The 24,883-nt window shown below is 40.0% G+C and overlaps 1 long non-coding RNA gene and 1 pseudogene across 1 annotated transcript in view; one reads left to right on the top strand and one right to left on the bottom strand.

The window, feature by feature from the left end:
• LOC123334885 overlaps nucleotides 1–24,883 on the top strand; it is a 101,154-nt gene that overhangs the window by 43,687 nt on the left and 32,584 nt on the right. The gene's annotated exons all lie outside the window — the stretch shown is intronic.
• On the bottom strand, nucleotides 2,587–2,675 carry LOC112586707 (annotated as a pseudogene).

Genomic DNA, 24,883 nt, shown 5'->3' on the forward strand with positions numbered 1-24,883 from the left:
CTATAGATCCCACATTCTGCAATAAAGACCCAATGCAGCCAAATCAATAAATAAATATTAAAAATAATTTTTTTTAAAAAAGAGAGAGAAGGAGAAAGAAAGGAAACCTAAGTGGTCATGAAAGAGTCTTGAAAAAGTGACTTTTGAAGAATGATCTAGAGTTTCTTGAAATACATAAACAGACACACCATCACCATCACTTACAAAAAATATGTGTTGTTGACATGTTTGGTGATGACAAAATAAGATACTAAGGAGATTCCTGTGGATGGAGGAGCCTGGTGGGGTGCCATCTATGGGGTTGCACAGAGTTGGACACAACTGAAGCAACTTAGCATACATGCATGCAAGGAACAATATTTTCCCTAATATGTAAGTTTTGAATACATTAAGTAAGTGTTATACCAGAAATCTTTATGAAAATCTACTCATACAGAAATTTTAAATGGTGCTGTTTATTTTATGGCTTTTTTTTTCCCTCTAGATATCCTCATTTGAGAAAATAATTATTCACAATAAAATTAATGTGTTTGAATTACTGATTTTCATAGGCAGGATTTAATTTGATAGATCATATCCTCCTGATTCAATTCAAATACTTGATAATTTCCTGTATGTAGATTTCCTACCCTGCCCTGAGAAGAGAGCTGTGACATTAACGATAGCATTGCCTCTGCCCTCAAGAAGCTTTTATTTTCATAAGGAAAAAATGCATAAATAAATAGCAGTTATCATGAGAAGAAAAATGATACAGAAGTCCCCAAACGGAAGACAGTATTTTGCCATGGAGGCAATTATTGTGAAAAGATATTTGAACAGATTTTGAAACAATGGTTATCAATTCTACATTCATTCAACAAACTTTTAGTGATTTTCTACTCCCTTCATGTAAACTGTGTGTGATTAAAAAAAAAAAAATGTGTGGGACACAGAGGTAAAGGACCTTGATCTTGACTTCAGAATGTATACCATCTGACAGCAGAGATCAGAAATAGCAAATCGAAGTGTTCTGAGTGTCCTGACCAAACACTCTCCTGTGTGCAGGAGACCAGGGAACGCAAGGAGGCAGTCAGTTCAACCTGGGTTAGGAGGATGACCAGGAAAGAAAAGGATTTAAAAACACAGAAATGGAGAGAAAGTTCAGGAGTTGAAAATGACTAAAAAATGATGACATGGGAAAATGGTCATGATATCATAATTGAAAAAAAAAAAAGAGATAGATGGGATGTAAAACCTGAGCTTTATGTCAACAATGTTAGATCCACAGATGCTTACAAAGAGAAAAAGAGAAAAACCCATCATGGAAACTAAGCCAAAATGTGAACAATGGTGCTATATGGGTAATAGGATTATGGGTGGATATTTCATTTCTTTGCCTATTCTTTTAATTTTCAAATCTGTTACAATGCATCTTTACAGAAGAAAAAAAAAATAGATGTTATTTTTAAAAGTAATCATAACCTACATCGATCAGAATGACTATCATCAAAAAAATCTATAAATTAAATGAAAGGAAAAAATATGTAAATAAATGCTAAAGAGAATGTGGAGAAAAGGAAACCCTCTTGCACTGTTGGTGGAAATGTAAATTGATGCAACTACTATGGAGAACAGTATGAAGTTTCCTTAAGAAATTGGGAATAAAACTACCATTTGATCCAGCCATCCCACTACTGGGCATATACCCTGAGGAAACCATAATTCAAAAAGACACATATACCCCAATGTTCATTGCAGTACTATCTATAATAGGTAGGACATGGAAGCAATCTAGATATCCATCAGCAGATGAATGGATAATAAAGCTGTGGTACATATACACATGGAGTATTACTCAGCCATTAAAAAGAATACATTTGAATCAGTTCTAATGAGGTGGATGAAACTGGAGCCTATTATACAGAATGAAGTAAGCCAGAAAGAAAAACACCAATACAGTATAATAACACATATATATGGAATTTAGAAAGATGGTAACAATAACCCTGTATGTGAGACAGCAAAAGAGACACAGATGTATAGAACAGTCTTTTGGACTCTGTGGGAGAGGGCGAGCGGGGGATGATTTTGGAGAATGGCATTGAAACATGTATAATATCATATAAGAAACGAACCAGCTCAGGTTCGATGCAGGATACAGGATGCTTGGGGCTGGTGCATTGGGATGACCCAGAGGGATGGTATGGGGAGGGAGGTGGAGCGGGGGGGAGGGGGGCGGGGGGGGGGTGGGGTTGGGGGCAGTGGGTTTCAGGATGCGGAACACGTGTACACCCGTGGCGGATTCTTGTTGATGTATGGCAAAACCAATACAATATTGTAAAGTAATTAGCCTCCAATTAAAGTAAATAAATTTAAATTAAAAAAGAAGAATTTTTAAAAATTAAAAATAAATTAAAAAAAAAAAGTAATCTTAAGTCCTCTATTGCCTGTGATAGTAGAGGCTAGTTTAAAAGACTTGTGAGAGGGTGTGGTATTGCTTAGATTAGTCTGCAGCAGACTTAACTTCCTGGATAAGAAATTCTATGTTAATCTCTGAGCTTCCGGGTGCTCTCTGTCGGCATTCAGTGTGGCTGCTAGCCATTCTCCATGAATTAAACAGCTTCTTGTATCTTTTACGTAAATATTGATGAGTCTTGATACTACACTTGATCTTAGCCAAAAGGCCGAGAAACAATGAGTCTTAGTGTTTAAAAACAATAAGGGAAAGAGCTATTCAGGTAAAGAGGCAAACTCGGCCCTCTGTAAACCACTATCAAATCCAGGAATATACGGAAAAAAACTCTAAACATCCAAGGAGATGGTACAAAGACCTTATAAAATCTCTGAAACTTACCTCATTCATTTTCATACACTTAGAAGTTTATGAGCCTAAAACCATGGGAAAATTCAAGTCCCAGTTTTGCTAAATATTAAAAAGAACAGGAAACTAAAAGAATCTAAATTTTGAGAAATGTCTACAAACATTTTATTCTTGAAGCATTCATTTTTAATTTTTGGAAAACTCACTGAAGGGGAATGGGTCATTTTCTGACAATGTTAGAAAGATTGAATTATTGTATATCCAGCAATAATTTAAAGCAATAGCATTCCTTTTATTACTTCTAGTGTTTTTGTCACATTTTTTATTTGTTTTCATTTGGGACTGGAACATGGTTTTTAAAAAGCACTAGATGTGTAATAAATTTTAAAGTTGAAGTAGTTTGAGATACTCTCAGTTCAGTTCAGTTCAGTCGCTCAGTCGTGTCCAACTCTTTGCAACCCCATGAATCACAGCACACCAGGCCTCCCTGTCCATCACCAACTCCTGGAGTTTACCCAAACTCATGTCCATCAAGTCCGTGATGCCATCCAACCATCTCATCCTCTGTCGTCCCCTTCTCCTCCTGCCCCCAATCCCTCCCAGCATCAAAGTATTTTCCAATGAGTCAGCTCTTCGCATGAGGTGGCCAAAGTATTGGAGTTTCAGCTTCAACATCAGTCCTTCCAGTGAACACGCAGGACTGATCTCCTTTAGGATGGACTGGTTGGATTTTCTTGCGGTCCAAGGGACTCTCAAGAGTCTTCTCCAACACCACAGTTCAAAAGCATCAATTCTTCAGTGCTCAGCTTTCTTCACAGTCCAACTCTCACATCCATACATGACCACTGAAAAAACCATAGCCTTGACTAGATGAACCTTTGTTGGCAAAGTAATGTCTCTGCTTTTGAATATGCTATCTAGGTTGGTCATAACTTTCCTTCCAAGGAGATACTCTACCCTGGACTATTTTAAGTACCAGCTACGCCTTCTTTTAAAATTTTCCTCATAGGTGTGTGGGAGCTGATTCTGGTCTCTGTGCAGCTCTGCTGAGCAAAAGCATGGGCAACTTCTTTCAGGGATGTTTGGAAAACTGCTCCAAAGCAGGCACCAGGCTGGCTTACATCTCTGGGTAACAAAGCTAAAAGTCTCCCTCCCTAGAGATCATCCAAGATATTGAAAATAATGTCCCCCTTTAGAAGACAGGAGACAGATGCAGGTCTGCCGGTAGCCCCTACACAAGATCAGATCTCCTTAGACTCAAGGTTATTTCCGTCACACATTCTGCAATGAGTATAGAATCTACCTCTGCCTGCCTCCGCATTGCCTGGAAGGGACGATGAGACCTGGGAAGGGAACCAAAGGGGAGCAGAAGTTTATGCTGCCTGTTGTATCCTTCAAAATGGATGTGTGAAGCCGTGGGGGCTTGTTTTATCCTTACCAAACAAATATATGGAAGTGTGGTAAGGTGACCAGCCCACTGCTCCTAAAGAACCACTTGAGTGTTTACGAGATTAAAAATTGAGATTGTAAAAAAACTACAGATTTGGGGACATCACTCATGCCACATGCATTAAATTGATGTCCATGTCTGTTTTAACAAACTCTAGAAGTTTTCTATTTAAATACATATTGCCTCAGAATGGTAAAGAATCCACCTGCAATTGAGGAGACCCAGATTGCATTCCTGGGTCAGGAAGATCCCCTGGAGAAAAGAATGGCAACCCACTCCAGTATTCTTGCCTGGAAAATTCTGTGGACAGAGAAACCTGGTGGGCTACATACCATGGGGTCACAAAGAGTAGGACACAACTAAGCAACTAACACTTAAACTTTTTTCCTCTTTAATTTGCCAAACATTTAATATTATAATTTCTAAAAATATTTTGGAATATCTCTTTTTGAATTATCTTCAACATCTCTTTTTAAAGTGTCCCTGTTATAGTCACATTTTATTTCTCTTATAAACAGTATCATTCACTTTGATTTCATATTTTATTAACCAGATATATTTTTGAATGGTTTTCCGCTTCTGATATTTTCATAAGTGAGTTTTTTCTAAATAAAAAGAATGCATTTCAGACTCTAATTTCTAAACAAAGTATTATAAGAATATTTTATAATTTTTGACCCATTGTGTTTGTTGAATTAGTAAATGAAAGTTCACAAATATTTTTTAGAAAACAACTAAGAATTCATCACCTTTAAGTGCGATTTTAGAGTAAACACAAATGTTATGAAAAGAAACAAACAAAAAAACCAAACTCACATGAAATGTTAAATAGCAATTTTACCTTAATCTCCTTGCTTAAATTCAATGTAGTAGAAGTAGAGTTAAGTTGCCTCAAGGCCCTTGCTGCCGCCATTGCTGTTCAGTCGCTCAGTCATGTGTGATTATTTGCAACCCCACGGACAGCAGCACACCAGGCTTCCCTGTCCTTCACCATCTCCTGGAGCTTGCTCAAACTCATGTCCATTGAGTCAGAGATCCCATCCAACCATCTCATCCTCTGCCGTCCCTTTCTCCTCCCACCTTCAATCTTTCCCAGCATCAGGGATTTTTTCTAATGAGGTGGCTCTTTGCATTAGGTGGCCAAAGTATTGGAGTTTCAGCTTCAGCATCAGTCTTTCCAATGAATATTCAGGGTGGATTCCCTTCGGGATTGACTGATTCGATCTCCTTGCAGTCCAAGGGACTCTCAAGAGTCTTCTCCAACACCACAGTTCACAGTCAGTTCTTTGGCACTCAGCCTTCTTTATGGTCCAATTCTCACACCCATTCGTGACTACTGGAAAAACCATAACTTTGACTATACAGACCTTTGTTGGCAAAATAACATCTCTGCTTTTTAATACACTATCTAGGTTTGTCAGAGCTTTTCTTCCAAGAAGCAAGCATCTTTTAATTTCATGACTGCAGTCACCATCTGCAGTGATTTCGCAGCCCAAGAAAATAAACTCTGTCACTGTTTCCATTGTTCCCCCATCTAGGAACAAAACCAAAATGGATCACTGGCCTTTTAAGAGGATCTCAAGACTAATCCTATCAAAATGTAAGAGTATTAAATACCCTCCTGACAAGAAAGAACTAGCCAGATATTCCAATCTATGCTTCTGCTTCATAATCTGTCCCTATCATCTACATTCCCAATTTTCCTTAACCTCCTTAATTTTACCATTTTTCAACCCGCCAGTCATTCTACCTCATTAATAAAAGACCCTTAGTGTACTCTTTCACTTTAATCCCGCTTCTCTCATAATTTCCCATGACCTCAGTCACGTGAATGACAAAGCCAGCACTCTATGCTCCTCCTTCCTTGACATGCTTGCCCTCCCCCAGAAACACGCCCCTCTGTCTCACCTGTGCCATCCATTCCCAGGGTCATACCTTGTTTCCTGAAGATACTGGTCAGAAGGAAAGAGTTGAGCCACTAGCCTATGGCCAGTTTCTCTTTCTTTACTGGGCGTATGTGGGAGATGTTACCAGAAAAGAAAGATCTCAGATGGTTTTGTCTAAAGTCGGTTAAATATGCAAAGCCTGTGGGCTGCTGTCTATGGGGTCGCACAGAGTCGGACACGACTGAAGCGACTTAGCAGCAGCAGCAGCAGCAGCAATACTTGACTAATGATCAAATCACTGTTGTATTCTAGATGTAAAATCCTTATCTAATGAAGACTTTTGGCAGAATAAGCTTCAGTCTATGACTTTATAAGGCACAGCTTCCTAGAGAATGTTATATAAACTATGTAACCATGCAGTTACACAAATGGGTATATTTCATAGCCTAAAATGCTTCCTGTTGTGTGACGTCACCAGCACAACTTGCTCAGACTGTTCACCTGTTACTCTGGGCTGAAAGGCAGATCTGACATGAAGGAAGAAGCTGAGGACCTATACTCTGGATACCAGAACAATTTCTGCTTTCCCCGTTCTTATTCATTATTTATATGAAGCTTAATAGTAAGATACTTAATTTTAGTGAATCTTATTTGGCAAACCAATTCCTTTCTGTTAGTTCAACCAGCAACTACTTCCTCTCATAATTTCATGTTTTGTTTTCTGTCCAGTACCTCCCATCTTCCCAGTTAAGCTCTGGAAGTAGTTGAGTTTGTATTACTACAGTATTGTATGAAATCACAATACACTGTATTATATCACTAACAAAAAGTTTTTTAGTCTCTCTCTAGGTAAATGTATCTAGTTCTGCTTTAAATAGCATCTACATGTTAATGAATTGCATATTTAAATTTTTAGCCCAGACTCTTGCTCTCTGCTCTGTATGTCTTACTTGACATCTCTATTTGAATCCTTTGTGGACATCTCAGACTTAGTTAATACTAAATAACCTCTTAAATTTTCCCATCTCTTCTCCTCCAGTGACCCTCTATCTTAAGGAATGGAGCCATCAATCATCCAATGGTGCAAGCCACAAATATGTAAGCCATCCTTGTTGTCTCTCTTTTTCTCAACCTCCCTCCCCGAAAGCTAATTTATCAGCAGTTCATGTTGCTCTGCAGCCAAAATGTACCTGGAGGGACGTCCCTGGTGGTCCAGTGGCTAAAACCCCGTGCTTGTATTCAGGAGGCTGCAGTTCAATCTCTGTTGGGGGAACTAGATCTCACATGTGCAGCTAAGACCTGACACAGCCAAATATGTTAATTAATTAAAAATCAATAAATAAAGCATCAAAAAAACAAAAACAAAACAAAATGTACCTGGAATCCATCTGGTTATTCCGTCTCTACGGACAGTGTTCTAATTCAAACAACCATCATATTTAACCAGGACAATTTAAATCCAGGCTGATCTCCTGCTTCCCCTCTTACCTCCTTACATTTCATTCTTCACATGGCACTCAGGGTAAACTCAAATTCTGATCACAACACCTCTCCTACTTAGAAAGCCTCGGTGGCTCCCAAACAGTCTAGAATATTAATACAACTCAACTTCCTTATTATACCTTTACCACAATATGTGTGACTGGGCTCCTGCCATTCCCTCAGATCCCATCTTGTAAAACAATCCTCATTCACAACACTTGAGTCAAACTGGCTTTGGGGGGCTCCCCTGGTGGCTCAGCAGTAAAGAATTCGCCTGCAGTGTAGGAGATGCAGGTTCGATCCCTGGGTTAGGAAGATCCATTGGAGGAGAAAATGACAACCCACTCCAGTATTCTTGCCTGGGAAATCCCATGGGCAAAGGAGCCTTGAGGGCTACAGTCCATTGGGTCACAAAGAGTCAGACATGACTGAGCAGCTAAACGAACTGGCTTTTGGTTACTCAAGCTAGCTAAATACATTTTGGTCTTCATGCAAGCTCTTTATGTAGTCTACTTTTTAATTTTTCAGCTTCTAGACAAATGGCATCTCCTTAGAAAAGCTTTCAGTTCTTGCCCGTCTTCAGCATTTCTTCCATCATTTCTATACGTTATAGAAGAATCACTCAGATCATCTATTTAAATCCTCTTTATTGTTTTACCTGGCTATTATCTCTCTACTCCCTACTGGATATAAACTCCTAGAAGTGAACTATTTTGATTGTTTGGTTCATCACTCTGTCTCTAGGGCCAGGCACATTTTAAACATCTAATAAAGATTAGCTATTATATTTGCTATTTTAAAACAAGCATTTATTAACTGCCTAGAATATTCTGGGTGCTTCAGATATATTATCTCAGATGTCTTTACAACAAATCTATGAGATATAAGCTTTTTGAGATATACATATTCATATATCCATATCTCTTTATATCTAAATATGTATCTATATATAGATATAGACATAATTTTTTTAGTGGGGAACTGAATTATTCCCGAAGTTTTATTCACTATTAAGTAATGACATAGGGGAGCTGGTGTTCAGTCCTCAAGAGTCCTTGGCCAAGTCTACTTTCAGTTGTTGCCTGTAAAATTCTTTATTCCATAATAGTTATTCTTATGTCAGTTTATGGTAAGAAATTAAAATAAAACAATACTGGGCTAAATAGACTTTGGTAAGCAACAAATTATTAATAACAGATAATTATATTCTAAGATATAAAATACTATTAAAAATTCTAATCCTTCAAATTATTCATAGTATTTACACTAGAAGTATAAGTTGGAATCAAGGGAAATAAAAAATACTCAGAAACTCTGTGATGCGTGAATATTCTTTTATTAGATTTCAACTCAAGTGTTTTTACAGAGACTTGAAACTTTTACTCAAATTGGAAACATACTCAGGAATTATTTTTTGAGAGGGAAGATTTGCCTCATGAAAGATTTATAAAATTATCATACAAATTAATGTCCTATTTGGGGAATTATTGCATTTAGAACATTAGGGAATTATTACTTTTCTGAGGGAGAATTTGGGACAATTTAGATCTGAATTATAACAATGATACTTAGCTCTGAAATGCTCTTGAATATCTCATAGTATTTTCATCTTCTTATCAATGTCTTGAATAATATTCTATGATAGCATTCACTCACAAATTGTGATAAAAACAAAACAACCCAGCACCAATAAAAGTATGATCTAGTTGATGAATATGAATTGAACCCAAACTCATTTTCCAAAGTTCACGCTGGGTATTTATTTCATAAACAAAAGGTCAAAAGAAAATTGTGTTTAGAATATGAGTAAGAAAAATCACAAAAGGAGGTGGCAAAATTTGAATGCCCGTTAATTCAGCTACAGTATCAAAGAATATTTAAGTTCAGTTGACATAGATAAAGGACATTTTAAGGGTCAAAGAACAAATATATATATGACATGACTTTTAAGAACCATTATCCTTAAGCTTACTTTGGTAGTTTAAAGTTCATTTTGTGTAGCTTCAAAAATAGCAATCTTCAGAAAAGTGATTCATTCAGTTTTTATCTCCATTACATTCCTATTGCAATTTTGCTTTATGCCATTCTCACTCACTGTCTGAGCCACTAACTTGGGGCAATTCTCTAAACTCCTACTTTATTATAAATGCCTTCTAATTCTGTGCGACAGACACTGTCTTTCAACTTTACTGTCCATGGCATTCATCTTAACATGCGGAAAATGATCAACAACAGCCCTGGGACTTCTTCACATTTTCTTTTTACTAACTATGACCTAATCTCTCAGCCTCAGTGACACAAGTATAAAACTGGGTTAATCCCAGTCAAGAAGATTTGAACTAGTAGCTAAATTGAGGTAATGCTTGTATGCACGCTTTGTAAAGTATAACATGTTTTGTGAATATAAGTTATTATTTCTGACCTGATTTTACTGAACTCACTATCAGTTCAGTTCAGTTCAGTTGCTCCATTGTGTCCGACTCTTTGTGACCCCATACAGCACACCAGGCTTCCCTGTCCATCACCAACTTCCAGAGCTTGGTTGAAGTCATGTCCATCAAGTTGGTGATGCCATTCAACCATCTCATCCTCTGTCATCCCCTTTTTCTCCTGCCTTCAGCCTTTCCCAACATCATGGTCTTTTCCAGTGAGTCAGTTCTTTGCATCAGGTGGCCAAAGTATTGGAGTTTCACCTTCAGTATCATTTGCTGATCAACATGAATTAGAAACAAGAGATTAGATACTTATTTTTGCTTCTGTTGCTCAGATAATTATGCCTTATTTTCCCTTTAAAAGGAAATGATGACTCAAGATACTTTGGTTGGATACAATTATCTATTAACATAGCAAAAGTGATACCCTAATTTAAATCCAATACTCACCAAGCAGAAATCTATATGAATATACCTTTATTCCCCATTCAAAAATTGTGAAGCTTCCTTTAACAGTTATATTTCTTGTAAATGATACATCAAATACAGTGCACACACAGACACATACATACAGACACACACTTCTGTGAGAATTTGGCTACAATGCGTCAACCTCCAAATTTAATTACTTGCCAAAACTTAATTTTATTTTATTTTTTTTGAAGGAGTAAACCAGTACATTTTATTTTCTTTAAACAATCTGAATGAGAATTAAACAAGTTACTTTAGTACAGAATGTAATTCATTTAGCAGCACAGGGTTGGAGGAACTAAATATCCACAGTGTCTGATAGTTACAGAACAGATGGGAAGTAACATCATCATGGTGTTAATTGATTTCATGTGGATTTGAGAGTTTCTGGCATAGGAAGATCACTACTGTATATGGTTTACATATGATTGGTGTGTAATGCCAGAATGCAGCTCCCTTCCTTCTATCTATTAAGCATGTTTGGCATTGTGAGTCAGGAGTGACATCTTGAATCTTTGGCAAATAGGATTGCCTAATTTCTATTTGTCAAAAAAGTGATACATGTAGTTTATTTTTTTTTTAATTTTATTTTATTTTTAAACTTTACAATATTGTATTGGTTCTGCCATATATCGAAATGAACCACAGGCATACATGTGTTCCCCGTCCTGAGCCCTCCTCCCTCCTCCCTCCCCATACCATCCCTCTGGGTCGTCCCAGTGCACTAGCCCCAAGCATCCAGTATTGTGCATCGAACCTGCACTGGCAACTCATTTCATACATGATATTATACATGTTTCAATGCCATTCTCCCAAATCTTCCCACCCTCTTCCCTCTCCCAGAGTCCAAAAGACTGTTCTATATATCAGTGTCTCTTTTGCTGTCTCGTATACAGGGTTATTGTTACCATCTTTCTAAATTCCATAGATATGTGTTAGTATACTGTATTGGTGTTTTTCTTTCTGGCTTACTTCACTCTGTATAATAGGCTCCAGTTTCATCCACCTCATTAGAACTGATTCAAATGTATTCTTTTTAATGGCTGAGTAATACTCCATTGTGTATATGTACTACAGCTTTCTTATCCATTCATCTGCTGATGGACATCTAGGTGGCTTCCATGTCCTAGCTATTATAAACAGTGCTGCGATGAACATTGGGGTACACGTGTCTCTTTCAATTCTGGTTTCCTCAGTGTGTATGCCCAGCAGTGGGATTGCTGGATCATAAGGCAGTTCTATTTCCAGTTTTTTAAGGAATCTCCACACTGTTCTCCATAGTGGCTGTACTAGTTTGCATTCCCACCAACAGTGCAAGAGGGTTCCCTTTTCTCCACACCCTCTCCAGCATTTATTGCTTGTAGACTTTTGGATCACAGCCATTCTGACTGGCGTGAAATGGTACCTCATAGTGGTTTTGATTTGCATTTCTCTGATAATGAGTGATGTTGAGCATCTTTTCATGTGTTTGTTAGCCATCTGTATGTCTTCTTTGGAGAAATTTCCATTTAGTTCTTTGGCCCATTTTTTGATTGGGTCATTTATTTTTCTGAAGGCAATAATACTGGAATGGGTTGCCATTCCCTTCCCCAAGGGATCTTTCTGACCCAGGGATTGAACCCAGGTCTCCTGCATTGCAGGCAGCTTCTTTACTGTCACCAGGGAAGCCCCGTTTTACCTTGAGGGTCGTTGGATTTGTAACAATTCAGTCTAGTCCCCAACTGGAACTACATCATATATCAAAAGGTTCTCTTCCTTGGCAACTTAAGGCTAATTACAGTAACATTGCATTTGCTTCACATCCTCCATTAGGATGTAAAAACTGCCACCATTGCTTTCATTGGACATATTTATATACCATTTTTTCAGTGATTAATTACCCTTTATCTCTTTTTTTATTCTGCTAAGAACTGTTTGCCCAGCTGTTCAAATACAAGCTGTAACTAGAATATAAACTCATTAAAAAAACTTATTTTTTCAAACTAGTGATAATATCAGTAGATTAATTCATATATTCTAATGTGTTTGACTATTAAAGAAAGTAAGTAAAATGATGCCCAGGAAATGGCCTTTGAGCCTTTTTTATAGTCTTTAAGGGTTTCCCAAGTGGCACAGTGGTAAAGTAGTTGCCTGCCGAGGCAGGAGTCATAAGAGATACGAGTTTGATCCCTGAGTGGGAAAGAGCCCCTGGAGGAAGGCATGGCAACTCACTCCTGGATTCTTGCTTGGAGAATCCCATGAATAGAGTAGCCTGGCGGGCTACAGTCCATAGGGTTGCAAAGAGTTGGACATGACTGAAGCAACTTAGCATGCAGACACAGAGCCTTTGAGCTTCTCCACTACTTTACATTAAAGATGAATCTCAAAAGAAATGTGATAAAACTTTCTGACTTTCTTCAGGCATGGGAAAGACAGTGTTATAGAGCAGATCTACGTCCATATAGACAGGAGTCTGAAATTAGTGAAAGTAGCAGAGAATATAGCCTGCATTCCTGTGTATATATTTACTTACACATGTAAACTAGAGATCTTGTGTTCAACCAGTCTGTGAAATCACAAATGAATTAAATGTTTTTCTGGAAACAGAGCTCCAGAAATTCTGATTGCGAGTAGCATGATATTTTACCAGGTTCCCCTCCCTAAGGATTTGTGGAAGTTGCTGAAAAAATTGAATGTATTCCAAAATGCATCAAGATTGGTATTTACCAGTCCAACCAGCTTCCTGCCTCCTGTCATTTGCTCCACGCCACTGCAAGAATATCTCAAATCTTCTGTAATCCAGGGATCTGCTTTACTCAAGTGATAGTTGTAATCTAATACATCACTTTCCCACGATTTCCCATTACTGCTTACAATCCTGTTATGTACTTTCTAGTTCTACTTTCTGACTTATACTTCGTTGATGGGAACTTTCTCACCACTCCCATGAATCTATAAGCATGCCTTCAGCTACAATCATGTTATTCCTTCTTGTGACAGCAGAGTATACGTTCTTTCATTCAAAGCCTGGTTGCTCTGTATATGTTCAAGATCTCATTTCTTTCCCCATAAATAACTTTGCTTTCTCTTAAACTAACAGATGCTCCTTTGAAAGTCATCTGTCATTTCTAGTCTAGCAGCTTTAAGGATTTTCTACTTTTTTTCCAATTTTTTCATGATGTGTCTAGCTATAGAATTCCTTTCATTACCTGGATTTGGATTTTTTTGCTACTTGATATTGTGAGTTTGTCTATCATCAGTACTGGAAAACTCTCAGCTGTTAATTTAAATATTGACTAATTCTATTCTTTCTTTTTTCCTTCGGAGATTCTAATTAAACTCATATTTTCTCCTTATATCCTCTATATCACTTCCCTGCTTTTTTGTATTTTCATTCTCGTGTCTGTGAAATGAAAGTCACTCAGTTGTGTCTGACTCTTTGTGACCCAATGAACTAAACAGTCCATGAAATTCTCCAGGCCAGAATATTGGAGTGGGTAGCCTTTCCCTTCTCCAGGGGATCTTTCCAACCCAGGAGTCAAACCCAGGTCTCCCTCATTGCAGGCGGATTCTTTACCAGCTGAGCCACAAGGGTCTGTACTAAACTCTGAATATTTAACTCTGATATAAATTTTATTTCACTGATTTTCTCTTTAGCTCTGTCTGATCTGTTATTAAACAAAAGTATTATTTTGCTTATTTATTTGTTTATTTAACTGAAGTATAGTTGGTTTACAATATTGTATTATTTTCAGGTGCATAACATAGAGACTCGATATTTTAGGGTTCAGTCCATTTCAGTTGCTCGGTCATGTCCAACTCTTTGCAACCCCCATGCACCTCAGCACACCAGGCCTCCCTTTCCATCACCACCTCCCGGAGCTTACTCAAATTCATGTCCATCAAGTTGGTGATGCCATCCAACCATCTCATCCTCTGTCGTCCCCTTCTCCTTTCACCTTCAATCTTTCCCAGCATCAGGATCTTTTCAAATGAGTCAGTTCTTCTCATCAGGTGGCCAAAGTATTGGAGTTTCATCTTCAGCATCAGTCCTTCCAGTGAATAGTCAGGACTGATTTCCCTTAGGATGGACTGTTTGGATCTCCTTGCAGTCCAAGGGACTCTCAAGAGTCTTCTCTAACACCACAGTTCAAAAGTATCAATTCTTCGGCACTCAGCTTTCTTTATAGTCCAACTCTCACATCCATACATGACCACTGGAAAAACCATAACTTTGACCAGACAGACCTTTGTTGGTAATGTAATGTCTCTGGGTTTTTAATATGCTGTCTAGGTTGGTCATAACTTTTCTTCCAAGGAGCAAGCATCTTTTAATTTCATGGCTTCAGTCACTATCTGCAGTGATTTTGGAGCCCCCCCAAAAAATAAAGTCTGTCACTGTTTCCATTGTTTCCCCATATATTTCCCATGAAGTGACGAGACCAGATGCCATGATCTTAGTTTTCTGAATGTTGAGCTTTAAGCCAACTTTTGCACTCTCCTCTTTCACTTTCATCAAGAGGCTCTTTAGTTCTTTGCTTTCGGCCATAAGGGTGGTTTCATCTGTGTATTCCCACTGGTAACCACTAGTTTCTTTTTTATAGCTGTGAGTCTTTTTGTTTTGTTAAGTACATTCATTTCTTTTATTTTTAGATTCCATACATCAGTGATAACATAGAGTGTTGTCCCTCTGCCTGACTTCTTTTACTCAGCATAATATCTTCTAGAATCACCCACTTTGCTAAAGGTGGCACAACTTCATCTGTTTTATACTTAAGTAATATTCCATTGCATATATGTTCCACATCATCTATACCCATTCATCTGTTGGCAGATATTGTTTCCATTACTTGTATTTTGTCAGTAGTGCTGTGATCAATGTTGGGGTTCATGTGTGTTTTCCAGTTATAGTTTTCTCTACGTATATGCTCAGGACTGGGATTGCCAGATCATATGGAACCTTTTCCTTTAGGTTTTTAAAGAACCTCTATGCTGTTCTCCACAGTGACTGTTACTGATTTACAACCCCACCAGTCATGTAGGAGGTTTCCCTTTTCTCCGCACCCTTTCCATCATTTATTGTGTGTGGACTTTTGATGGTCATTCTGATGAATAAGAGGTGGTACCTTATTGTAGTGTTGATTTTCATTTCTCTAATAATGAGTAAACATGTATGGATGTGAGAGTTGGATCATAAATAAGGCTGAGCACCGAGGAATCGGTGCTTTCAAATTATGGTGCTGGAGAAGACTTTTGAGAGTCCCTTGGACTGCAAGAAAATCAAACCAGTCAATCCAAAAAGAAATCAACCCTGAATATTCATTGGAAGGAGTCATGCTGAAGCTCCAATAGTTTGGCCACCTAATGCGAACGGCTGACTCACTGGAAAAGACCCTGATGCTGGAAAAGATTGAGGGCAGGAGGAGAAGGGGGCGACAGGATGCGATGGTTGGATGGCATCACCGACTCAATGGACATGAGTTTGAGCAGATTCTGGGAGATAGTGAAGGACAGGGAAGCCTGGCATGCTGCAGTCCATGGGGTCACAAAGAGTTGGACACAACCGGGACTAAACAAAAACAACAATAATGAATGATATTGAGTCTCGTTTCATGTGCTTAAAAAAAAAAAAAAAGTGTAAGTAAAATATACCTGTTAAAAATGGCTTCTTGAGAAACCTGAATTTTTTTGAATTCTTATTCAACTGCCTACCCCAGGCCATTTCTTGAGAACAGGTGTCATTTACCTGTTAGCAATGGTTTTAAGGGGCTTCTGGGGTGGCTCAGCGATAAAGAATTCACCTGTAATGCAGAAGACCAGGGTTTGATCTCTGTTTGAGGATGATACCCTGGAGGAGGGCAAGGCAGCCCACTCCAGTGTGCTTGCCTGGAGATGCCATGGACAGAGGAGCCCGGCAGGCTGCAGTCTATAGGGTCGCAAAGAGTTGGATAGGACTGAAGCAACTCAACACACTCACATGCTCCGGTTTAAAGTTGTAGTTATGGGAAACAGCCACAAGGAGGCAGCATTTCTCCAACCCCACTCTGGTTACTGTGATAAACAGAGCCTTAGGGAAAGGCATGTTCCTGAGTTGTGAATGAGACTGCAGAGCCACAACAAATGCTCAAGGGCCTATGTCTCATTACTTCTCCATTACACGTCACCCCCAATCCTGAACAAATCACAGTTCCTGCAGGTCTTCTCTGCTGTTGTCTCTGTTCTCTGCTGTTCTCTGAAGGTGATGTTGTCCCTGTGTAGGGCAACTCAAAGTAGGGGGCTAGAGAAAAGAACCCAAGCACCAAGAAATATGGAGACCAGGTTACTTTTCAAAGCCCTTCGGGACCAGAAAGTCCACCATCCTTTGGTGCATAGGCTTGGATTAGCTATTGGAGGTCCGCCTGGATATGGAGATCGCAAGCCTGACGGGCGACAGTCCACAGGGTCACAGAGTCAGACATGACTAAAGCAACTTGGCACCCACCTCTTAGAGGGGAGCAGGCACGAATGGCCCAAGGGCAGCTCATTTGCTGGCACTTCCTTCCGAGCTCCCTCAGGCCCATGACAGTCCTGCCTTGGGAAATGAGTACACTCAGGCTCCAGGGATGACAGCCAAGACAGGAGGAAAATAGGTAGGCCATTTAAAAATTTAATCTTAAATTTATATTACAATATACTTCATTTATGATACAACATTGTAAACGGTTTACACAAAGAGTACACTGATTCATTTATATGTAGATATATATTACTACTTCAGATTATTTTCCCATATGTGTTATTACTCTGTTGAGTAGGTTTCCTGTACTTTATAGAAAGTCCTTGTTGATTATCTGTTTTATACACCTGAGTGTGTATATGTTAATCCAAACCTCCTAAATTATTCCAACACCCACCAACATTTCCTCTTTAGTCATGATGAGTTTCTAAATCTATGAGTCTGTTTCTGTTTGAAAAATGAAGTTCTTTTGTAGTAATTTTTAGTTTCCTTCTATTAGTGATTTGTTATGACACTTTTTCTCTACCTGATCTACTTTAAAAGGTATGTTCATCTGCAAGTGGACTTATGTGGTTGCAAATGGCATTATTTCATTCGTTTTTATTGCAGAGTAATATTCCCTTCTATATATGTATCATTCTGCATCTGACCATGGACTGTTTGGTGTTTTCCTGTTTTGGCTATCATGAAAGTGAAGTGAAATCACTCAGTCGTGTCCAACTCTTTGCAACCCCATGGACTGCAGCCCACCAGGCTCCTCCATCCATGGGATTTGCCAGGCAAGAATACTGGAGTGGGTTGCCATTTTCTTCTCCAGGAGATCTTCCCAACCCAGGGATTGAACCCGAGTCTCCCACATTGTAGGCAGATGTCTTACCTTCTGAGCCACCAGGGAAGTGGCTATTGTAAACAGTGCTAAAGTGAAACATAGGGTCCTTTGTCTTAACCAACTATGGTTTCCTCTGGATGCACCCATGAGTGGGATGGCCTGATCAGATGGTAGCTCTATTTTTACTTTCTTAAGAAACCTCCATAGTGTTCTCATAGTCCCTATTACCAATATACAGTCCCATGAAAATCAAGTGATATTTCTTTTTATCCACATACTCTCCTATAGTTTTTCTTTGTAGGCTTTCTTATGGTGGCCTTTCAGCCAATGACAAGTAACACGTCATTGTTGTTTCAATTTGCATTTCTCTACTGCTAAGTGACCTCAAGCATCTTTCAGTGTCCTTTTTTTTTTTTTTTTTTTGATCAGTGTGTGTGAATTTCACCTTTTGCAGATTGCTTCTTGAAAGTGTGCCCTTTAATTAATTCTGTTTCAATTACCTACTCCCAGGATATTTAAGGTGTCTTTTACATCCCTACGGACTTCCCTGGTGGCTCAGACGGTAAAGCGTCTGTCTACAATGTGAGAGACCTGGGTTCGATCCCTGGGTTGGGAAGATTCCCTGGAGAAGGAAATGGCAACCCACTCCAGTACTCTTGCCTTAAAAATCCCATGGACGGAGGAGCTTGGTGCAGGCTACTATCCATGGGGTGGCAAAGAGTCAGGCATGACTGAGCGACTTCACTTTCTTTCACTTTAAATCCCTATAGGCCTTGTGAATGGAAAATAACCCAAGGAACTGATTTTCAAATAGTAGTTCCAGAAAAATGTCCACAAAGTGTAAGAATTTTTTCAACCCCACTTCCCATCCCTGGGGTAACCAGAGCCTTTGTGAAAGTCCTCTTGCTGGGCTGTAAAGGAGAATGGACTGTGGTAGAATATATACCCCCAATCTTGTGTCTCTTTACTTCTTCCCCATTAAAGGACACCCTCTCAACAAGTCCAAGGACTGCCAGTGTCCTGAGGGTGCTTTTGGCCGTAGGTGCAATGAGTCTAAAGGAGGTGGAGGTGGGACCCCCAGCGTCAGGAGTCATAGGCACCAGGTGCCTCTTCAGAGCTCTTTGGGCCTCGAGGGTCCACCATCCTTTGGGTGTACTGTGCTTGGTTTTGCTGCCAGAGATCCCGAATGATCCTGGAAACTGTCACCCATCCAGAGGGGAATAGGCACTACGGTCCAATGGGAGCTCATTTGCTAGCATATCCTGCCCTGCTCCCTCAGCACCATACGCCCTGCCTTGGAAAACAAAGCTGCTCAGGCTCCAAGGATGTGAGCAAGCATGAGTTCCTATGGCCCAAGAAGAATAGAGTGGGCATTCCTATTTTTTTTCATGTAATTTAACTTCATTTTAAAATTGTATTTGACTAGAGTTGTTTTATGGTGTTGTGTTCTAGGATTACAGAAGATTGACTCAGGTATATGGAGACATATTTCTACTGTTTTTTCAGATTCTTTTTTTCAGGTTATTACAGTGTTGAGTCATGTTTTCTATAGCTTGCAATAGGGCATTCTTGATTTTGTATTGTACATAATAGCCTATGTATGTTGATCCAAAACTCCTAATTTCTCCAGACACCCACTTACCTTTCTTTTCTGATCACCATAAATTCATTTTTTGAAATCTGTTTGAAAAATGGAGTTCATTTGTACTAAATTTTAGTTTCCACCTATCATTGATGTCTTACATTATATCTTTCTATACTTGATCTACTTCAATTAGTATGATCATCAGCAAGTGAATTCATAGGGCTGCAAATGTCATTATTTCATTATTTTTCTGGCTGAGTAATATTCCCTCTAGATATATAATATGTCTCCAAAATGAATCCAGCCATGGATATTGTGCTGCTTGCCTATTATGGCTATTATAAATAGGGCCACAGTGAAGGCTGGCGCCCATGTGACTTTTTCAACTATGGTTTTATTTGGATATATGCCCAAAGGCAGGATATCTGGATCATACGTAGCTCTATTTTCAGTTTTTTAAGGAAACTCCATAGTGTTCTCATAGTGCATGTTACCAATTTCCAGTGCCCCAAATAGCTTGCCAGGATTCCTTTTTTGTCCACATCCCCTCCTGTAATTTTCTTTCTAGACGTTTTTATCATGGCCTCTCTGATCAGTGCCAAGGAATACATGGTTCTCATTTAGATTTGCATTTCTCTGGTAGTTCAGACAGTAAACAATCCATATGAAATGTAGAAGATCTGAGTTCGAACCCTGGGTCGGGAAGATCTTTTGGAGAAGGGAAAGGCTACCCACTCCGGTATTCTTACCTGGAAAATTCCATGGACAGAGGAGCCTGGAGGACTACAGTCCATGGGGTAGCAAAGAGCTGGACAACTGAGCAACATTTTCCCTTTTGCTGCTAAGCAAGCTTAAGCACATTTCTATGTCCATTTTTTTAAAAACAAGGGTATGTGAATCTTGTGACTTGTAGGTGGCTTCTCAAAACTGTGCCCTTTAGTGACTTTTGTTTCGATTATCTACCGCAGGACATTCTTAAATCTCAGGTATAAACTACATTTTCACAGCCTTTCTGAACGGCAAATGCACCTAGACAACGGTTTCCAAGTTGTAGTTCCCACGTGTTTCCACAAGGGGGCAGCATTTCTAAAACCTCCTCTCCTATTGCAGGGAGACGCAAAGCCCTGCAGACAATCTCCTTTCTGTGTTGTAAACAAGAGAGGACCATGGGAGAACAGCCCCCCCAAAGTCTTTTGGCCCTTTACGTGTTTTCCCCTTAAAAATACACTACTGGTAAGGCCAAGGTGTGCTAAAGATGTCCAGTGGTTTCCTTGTGTCATAGGTTCAGTGAGTCAAAAGAGGAGGCCTGAGGTGGGCCACTTAGCACCAAAAGCCCTAAAGACTAGAAGACTTTTCAAAGATCTTAGGGCACAGAGGAACCAGAATCCTCGGATGCACTAGGTTTTATTAGCTCCCAGACTTTCCCACTGATCCCTCAGAGATTGTCACCTGTCCAAAGGGTTCCAGGCCCAACGGGTCCCATGGGATCTCTTTAGTAGAATATCTTGCCAAGGTCCCTCAACCCCATGAGAGTCCTGACTAAGGAAACAAGGCAACTCAGTTGCCAGAGATGGCAACGTTTTTTTAATATACTGGACTATAGTTATTTCACCAATTTGGATTTTTTTTGGGGGGGGGGTATATAGCAGCTTCATTCACTTATATGGAGACAACGGGTAGTATTTTTTAGATTTTTTTCCCCCAACTAGAATGGTACTGTGTTAGCGTTGAGTTTCCTGTGGTTTACAAGAGGTCCTTCTTCTTAAGTATTCCCGGTATATGAGTGTGCATGTCAACAGCAACCTCCCAGTTTGTGTGGCACCCACCCGGATTTATTTTGTGCTCACCATGAATTTAATTTCTAATTCAGTGAGTCCCCCGTCTGAAAGATGTACTTCACTGGTACCATATTTAGTTTCTACTTATCAGTGATCATCTTGGGTATTTGTTTTCTCTACCTGGTGTAAGCCCTTCTGTATGACCATCTGCGTGTGCAGTCATGCTGCTGCAAGTGCCGCTATTTCATTCCTTTCCAAGGCCCAGAAGATTCTTTATCTTACAACGTTTTCTCAATACTTCCCACCATGGACATTCTTAGTGAGTGTCTTAGTGAGTGTAATTAAGGCTGCAGCAAAGGTTGGCGTTCGTGACTTTTCCAACAGTAGTTTCTCTAAGTATATCCTCACCCTTGGGATGCGCAGCCAATATGCACCTGTCCGTTTCGTGTCCTGCGGGATACCCGTAGTGGCCTCACACACACTGTGACCAACTTCTAGTGCCTTGAACACAGATTCAGGATTCACATTTTCCCACACTCACTCTTGGAATTCTTCATCATAGATTTCCTGTGGCTTCTCTGATCGGTGACAATTAATGCCTGGGTTTTGTTTGGATTTGCATGTCTCTACCTGTTAGTGATGCACTGATCCTGGGGAGGTTGTCCCCATGCGGGGTCCATCCCCTGAGAATATACTTGCAGGAATAGTCGTGCCCCGCTTCCCAGAACCCAAGCCATTCTTATCTAAGAAAAACAGGCTTCTAAGTCTACAGGACTCACTCAGGCTTCCAGGTCTCCATCAGAAAAGCATGGATTTCCTTAACTGAGGTTTGTTATAGTGGAATTGCTTTATTTCTTCTTTTCTCCTCTTTTGTCTAATTTTTAAATGATATTGTCCACGATGACATCAACTTGTTTTATTTCTCGTAGGCATTAAAATAGTTGGATTTAGTTATAAGTAATAAATCTGGAGTATTTTTCAGATTCTTAACCCATATACGTGGGTTAACCCATATACAAGTACTAGAGTGACTAGAGTTTCCTGTGGTGTGCAGTAGGTCCTTCTTGATCATCTATTGTAGCTATTTGAGTGTGTATGGAAGTCCAATCTCCTATCTGCCTAGGAACTCAAGTAGATGACTTTTCTAGTCAGCATGAATTTTATTTGTAAATCTGTCAGTCTGTTTTAGTTTGAAAGAGATACATAATTCTGTCTTAATTTTTTTCTTTTTTGAAAAGGACTGTGTGTAAAATTTACCATTTTAGGGTGCCTTTCTCAAACAGATTGGATTACTGAATGTTGTTTAGACTATATAGCAGCAGCTCAAAACTTCAGGACACAAAAATAATTATTTAAATCTTCACAGGCTTTGTGACTAGGGAATGGCCCCAACACTGCTTTCCAAGTTGTAGTTCCCAACCGTGTCCACAAGACGGCAGCAGTTCTTCAACCACACTGCCAGTCCTGGAAGATGCAGACACTTGGAGCCAGTCCTCTTGCTGCATTGGAACTCAGTGGGTGGTGGGAGAACAGCCTCCTGAAATGCTCTGCGCCGCTATGTGTTTTGGGTCAAAAAGCACACTGCCGATCAATCCTGACCGTGGCAAAAGTGCCCGGGGGTTTCTTTCAGTCTTAAGTTCACTGAGGCTCAAGTAGGCGGCTTGAGGAGGGACCCCTAAGAGAAAAAAATCCTCGAGACCAGGTGACTTTTCCAGGTCTTAGGACGTAAGCATCCGCGATCCCTGGTGCCAAAAGCGTTAGTGGCGGCCTGAGTTCCGCCCCAGGCTGGGGAGAGGTCGTCCGTCCAGCTGGCCCTCCACATCTCCTGGGACCTTCTTAGATGGCACATTCTCTGGCCCAGACCAGTTCTGTCTAAGGAAACAAGGCTGCTCCTTTGCCATGCATGGGTATCATCTCGGATATCCTTGGGCCAGGTTTATCCAGGCGGTCTCCATTCTTTTTTCTTTCTCTTTTTGTCCTTTAAACCACTATTGGGATTATATTGATCACCAGTTATTTCACGATTTTTGGCTTGTTTAGGTGTACAGCAGCCTGCTTCAGTAATATGAGTGAATCTTTGGTGTTTTTCAGATTCTTTCTCCAGGCAGATATTTTCTGTGCCGAGTAGAGGTTCCCATGGTTGACAGAGGTTTGTGGATTCGGTCCTTCAGGTATCGGAGTATGCATGTCCACCCAGCCTCCTCATTTATCCTCATTCCCAGCCAGATGTCCTCCATGGTCACCGCGAATTTGATTTCTCTTTCAGTGAGTCTGTTTCTGTTTGAAGGGTGTATTTTATGTGTACCAAATTTTAGCTTCTGCCTCTCAGTGATGACTTTATGTATTGCTTTCTTTCTCTGCCTGATCGACGTCCTTTCGTATGACCTGGTGCAAGTGAAATCAAATGTCTGCTAGGATCAATATTCCTTTCCTTTCCATAGATCAGAAGATTCTTTACGTATAGCACGATTTTTCCCGAATTTCACCCCCCGCCCCCCCGCGGATATTCCGGTGGTTTCCGGTTTCGACAATTGGAATAACTTCCGCACAGAAGGCTGGAGTCTGTGTGTCTCTTCCGACTAGGGATTATTCCGAATTTTTCTTCAACCTCAGTATGCAGATCCTATGTACCAGGCAGTTTCAATTCCTACAGAATAACCGTGGTGGTCTCATACAAGCTGGGACCAAGTCCAGTTCCCTGAACTCCAGTCAGGTGTCCCATTTTCCCACTCCCACTCTTAGAATTCTTCAGTGTAGACATATTTCACCTGGCCTCTCTGGTCAGTGCCAATTAAACCCTGGTTTTTGTTTAGATTTGCATATCTCTACTTGTTAGTGACCCACTGCTGCTGGGCATTTGTCCCCCATGCAGAGGGGACCAGGCACTGTCGATGCCATGGGGCTTTAAGCGAGCATATCCTGACCAGCATCCTCAACCCAATGCCAGTCCTGTGTAGGAAAAATAGGCTTCTAAGCCTACAGGGATCCTAAAGGCTTGGATTTCCTTCCCCAATTTTTAGGAGAGAAAGGCTTTTTGGGGGGGGGGGGGAGCTTTCACCTCGTTTTTCAATTATATGGTCCTCCAGTGATTAAATTGTTTTATTTCTTGTAGGTGTAACATAGCTGCATTCAGTTATATGTGGTCAACCTGGAGTATCTTAGATTTGATTCCGCATAGAATAGTACTATAGAGAATCAACTTTCCTGTGGTTTACAGGTGGTCCTTCCTGATAGTCTGTGGTAGCTGTTTGAGCATGTATGGAAATATCACCACCTAAGCGGTCTTGACACTCGAACAGATTTCTTTTCTGGTCACCTTGAAATTGCTGTATACATCAGGAAGTCGGATTTTGTTTAAAAGAGATATACCTTTCAGTGTGTCCTTTTTCTTTTTTTCATTTTAAGCAAGTGTGTGAAGTTTCCCCTAGGCACTGGAGCATTTCCAAGTTGTAGTTCCCAAGAGTGTCCACAAGATGGCAGCATTTCTTCCACCTCACTCTCATTCCTGGGAGATGCAGAGACTTGGACACCATCCTCTTCCTGCGTTGGAAATTAGAGTGGATGATGGGAGAACAGCCCCCTGAAGTGCTCTGCACTTTTATGTGTTTTGGGTCAAAAAGCACACTATCAATTAACCTGGCAGTGCCAAAGGTGTCCAGGGGTTTCTTTGGGTCTTAAATTCACTGAAGCTTAAG

The sequence above is a fragment of the Bubalus bubalis genome, chromosome 8 (assembly GCF_019923935.1).
Source record: "Bubalus bubalis isolate 160015118507 breed Murrah chromosome 8, NDDB_SH_1, whole genome shotgun sequence".
Classification (NCBI taxonomy): Eukaryota; Metazoa; Chordata; class Mammalia; order Artiodactyla; family Bovidae; genus Bubalus; species Bubalus bubalis.